This window comes from Trichomycterus rosablanca, chromosome 19 (genome assembly GCF_030014385.1).
Source record: "Trichomycterus rosablanca isolate fTriRos1 chromosome 19, fTriRos1.hap1, whole genome shotgun sequence".
In the NCBI taxonomy this organism is placed as follows: Eukaryota; Metazoa; Chordata; class Actinopteri; order Siluriformes; family Trichomycteridae; genus Trichomycterus; species Trichomycterus rosablanca.
The window spans coordinates 28,757,151-28,761,567 of NC_086006.1; the positions used below are offsets into that span (position 1 = coordinate 28,757,151).

Genomic DNA, 4,417 nt, shown 5'->3' on the forward strand with positions numbered 1-4,417 from the left:
TACAAATAACATTAGAAAGGAGTGATTTGCAAACTGTCAATTACAGAAGACATATTCTGTTTTATTTTTTAACCTTATTTTATTTATTTTTGTAAATACAAATACACTCATTCCTATTTTAAACCCTGCAACACATTCCAAAAAAGTGGGACCAGGGGCAAACACAAAGCCTCAGATATTGTTTTATATTCTTTTACTGACTGATTATATGATTACAACAATAATACAAAAATATAATAATGATAATAATAATAATAAAAATAGATAGATAGATACTTTACTGATCCCGAAGGAAATTAAAGAAATTAATAATAAGGATATAAGGATAATAATAATAAGGATAATAATAATATTAATAGTAATAATAATAATAAGGATAATACTACTAATAATAAGGATAATAATGATAATAATAATAATAGTAATAATAATAATAATAATCATAATGATAATAATAATAATAATAAGGATAATAATATTAATATTATTAATAATAATAAGGATAATACTAATAATAATAAGGATAATAATGATAATATAATAATAGTAATAATAATAAGGATAATAATAATAATAGTAGTAATAATAATAATAATAAGGATGATAATAATAATAAGGATAATGATAATAATAATAATGATAATAATAGTAATAATAATAATAAGTATTAATAAGGATAAAAATGATAACAAGGATAATAATAATAATAAGATAGAAAGATAGATACTTTATTGATCCCGAAGGAAATTAAAGAAATTAATAATAAGGATATAAGGATAATAATAATAATGATAATAATAATATCTTTTCAGGTAATAATCATTGCAGGATTTGATTAAACAGGATCGATTGCTTTTGTCTGTTCACAGTTAGCGGTTGTGGATTGATTGGGTGAGTCTGAGTGGGAGAGAATGTATTAGCATGTTGTTCTTTAGACTTGAATGAAATAAAATATGAAATAGAACCTGATGTCACTTCGGGATTAATTTTACCCACGTCACGTCACGCTGCACTTTTAATCTTAAACACACTGTGCCGGTTCCGTGGGGAACAAATCGCCGTAGTTTAAAAGAACTACATTTCCCAGAATACACCGCGCTCATTAACGTGTATTAGCTACACCTGAACTCTGTATTAGCATGTTATATTAGCCTGAGTCTCAGTGAGTGAGTCTGTGTGCTGTGTGAGGTTAAAGAGAAAACCAAATAAAACCAGATCAAACTTCATGTGTGAGATAAAAATGACTAAACAGATGTAGGAGGTGATTCAGGTGCTGCTCAGGTTCATTACAGTGAGAGAAACTGAACAGAATTAAAGATTCAATCTGACTGACTGTTTCTCAAAATCAGCTTCACCTGATGGTTTATTACAGAATTATTCTTCTCTATCTTTACAGAGAAACTGAAAGTGCTCTTCTGTAAGTCACTCTGGATACGAGCGTCCACTAAATGCTGAAAATGTAAATGACAACTCGCCACCGTTTAGTGGTTATTTTATACAGAAACTCAATCCTAATCTACGACTCTTCTGAGGAGAATTAATAAATGATTTGCATTCCTGTTACACTAATAACTCAACTGATTTGCATAAACCGTGTGTGTGTGTGTGTGTGTGTGTGTGTGTGTGTGTGTGATTGTCATGCAGCCACTGTTGGACCCCTGAGCAGGGCCCTTAACCCTCCCTACTATGACTGATCCTGCACTCTGACCCCAGCTTCCAATAAAAGAATCTCATTGTACTGTACAGAAGTATATATGATCAATAAAGCTGTATCATTATAATCACAAATCAGGTTAATGTTGCTTTAAGTGGTTCTGTTTACTGGTTTAGTTTGTCTGGTTCTGTTTACTGGTTTTGATTGGTTCTGTTTACTGGAACGATTCTTTACATGCCAGGTGATGTGATGAGCTCCTGTTGTTGGTGTTAAAGTGTAAAATCTTCTCCAGATGATCTTACTGCTAGTTTTATCTCTAACTGAAGCTGAATCTGATTATTAGGAGGTTGATGCTCAGTTTGGCTGATGAGTTACAGCTTTAGTAAGTTCGCTCTCAGCTACAGTGTGTAAAATTCTCATCGAAACACAATGCACAAATGTTTAAACAACAAACCATAACGACCCTGTGCTTTATCATTATTTTATTTCATCACGTCATGTGAACATTCAGATACAGAAACTCACACTTCAGATTAAAGGAAAAATAAAACATGACGAAATAAAGAACAGAAAAAATACTACTTATAACGTAGCTTTAATAAAAACAATCCTCAGATTTACACACAGCAAACAAATTTCCTTTAAATCACAATAAAATAATGATCCAAAAAAATGAGATTTCTGATTAATTCTCATCAAATCGCTTTTTACAATCAACAGAAAGAACCAATAAAAATGAAAACAAATACTCAGTATTTATACACACTCTCCTCATCCAGAGGGATTTATTATTATTATTATTATTATTATTAGTTGTATTTTATATTATTAGTATTATTTTAATATTGTTGCTACTACAATTATCATTATTTTATTTTAATATTTAATATTATTATTATTAATGTGTTTGTAGATGCAGTGATGAGCTGTGTTTATTGACCAGGGTTTTCTGAAGGATTCCCAAACCCACGTGGTTTTATTCTTCTGGATTCCTTGAACCTTATAATAATGTTTTGGACTGTAGATGCTTTATCTGTGGAATGTCTCAGAACAGATGATGTTCAGTCTTAGCGCCCCCTGGAATTGCTGGTGTGTAATTAGGAATATTACAGCACATATGTACAAAGTGAAGTCAGTTGATCAGGTTAATCGAGACGCTTCACGCCTGCTGTTCTTGTTTGCATGTCACCCTCTGTCCCGACTCTTTTGGAATCAGACTTCCAGCTCACACGTTACTTGGGGCTGAATTTGCTCTGCAGACCCCTCAGCGTCTCCTGGGTGAACTGGTAGGTGAGTTTGCGTTTGACTTTGCAGATCTCTCCGGTGCGTGAGTAGTTGCGGAGGGCTCGAGCCATCTTCTGGTAGGTCATGGTTTTTCGGTTGCCCTTCCTCTTGCCCCAGATCTCGGCCAGTTTCTCTTTGTTCTGGGAGGAGAACTGGAACGTCCCGCTGGCCGACTGGACCCACCAGATACAGCTGCGCATGTGCGGCGTCTGCAGCATCTCGTACAGGAACTGAAAGAGGCGCTCCTTCCTCTTACCTGCAGCCAATCAGAACCCAGATCATCCAGAGTGTGTGTGTGTGTGTGTGTGTGTGTGTGTGTGTGATGTACTCACCTGAGAGAGCAGGTGTGTGTGCGGGTGGAGATGGAGAACTGGAGCTTGAGTAGTGTGAGTCTGTGTCGCTGCAGGTCGGAGGATCAAACCTGCACTGTGGATTCTGATACACACACACACACACACACACTTTTTAATTATTGAGATCAGTAATTTATACACACTATATGGTCAAAAGTTTTTAAACGAGCTTTTTTCCATGCTGGAACAGGAGAGGTCCTTCCCTAAACTGTTGCTGCACAGTTAGAAACGTGTGATTTCCTTTATATCATTTTTTACACCTGTTGTGGCTGAAACACATGGATTTAGTCATTAGAAGGGGTGTCCCAATACTTTTGTCCTTCATATTCAAACTTCATTAACAGTTTAGGGAAGGCCCTTTCCTGTTCCAGCTTTGTGGTGAGCACATGGTTTGGTTTGGTGGCCTGTACAGAACCCTGACCAGTGCACCTTTGGTATGAATTGGAACACTGACTGCGAGCCAGGCCCTCTCATCCACCGTCACTGGGCACCGGGCACACATTATTTATATACACACACAGGGCAGCTGTCACCTAGTGGTTAATGTACTGTTCCAGTAATCAGAAGGTTGCCGGTTCAAGCCCCACCACTGCCGTTGCCTCTGTTGGGCCCTTGAGCAAGGCCCTTAACCCTCAATTGCACAGACTGTACACGTACAAGTCGCTCTGGATAAAAGCTGCTAAATGCCGAAATGTAAATGCTGTTTCACTCTACCAGCGCAGGACTGAGACCCTGAGTGTTTCAGTTATGCCAAATTTCGTAGACAAACTAATAAAACCTGTGCGGCTGTGGTCACGTTACCTCCTCGTTATACCCGGACAGCTGAAGCCACGTCTGCTGGTGCTGGTTCTGCTGTTCACAGCATCCACGACCCGCCGCCCCCGTCCCTCCGTACTGCCACTCGTACAGGTACCGACCCGACCAGCTGTTGTCTGCACACAATACAGATGTTGGTGAATGCTGGAGCCACATCTGTACCACACACACTGGGTTTAAACACATTCAGACCTTTTAACCTGCAGAGATAATTATCTGGTGATGCATCAGTCAGTGAATAAATACAAAATAATATCTGAGGCTTTGAGGGTCCCAACATCACAGTGACCTCAGAACTAGAACCTAGAAC

The 4,417-nt window shown here is 37.3% G+C and overlaps 1 long non-coding RNA gene across 1 annotated transcript; it reads right to left on the reverse strand.

Moving 5' to 3' along the window:
• Positions 1-3,140: 3,140 nt before the first annotated feature.
• On the reverse strand, positions 3,141-4,151 carry LOC134333234 (uncharacterized). The gene is made up of 3 exons (XR_010015361.1): positions 4,093-4,151; positions 3,271-3,373; positions 3,141-3,194 (listed from the first exon to the last, which is right to left on the reverse strand). It is a non-coding gene; the product is annotated as an uncharacterized LOC134333234 (long non-coding RNA).
• Positions 4,152-4,417: the final 266 nt, after the last annotated feature.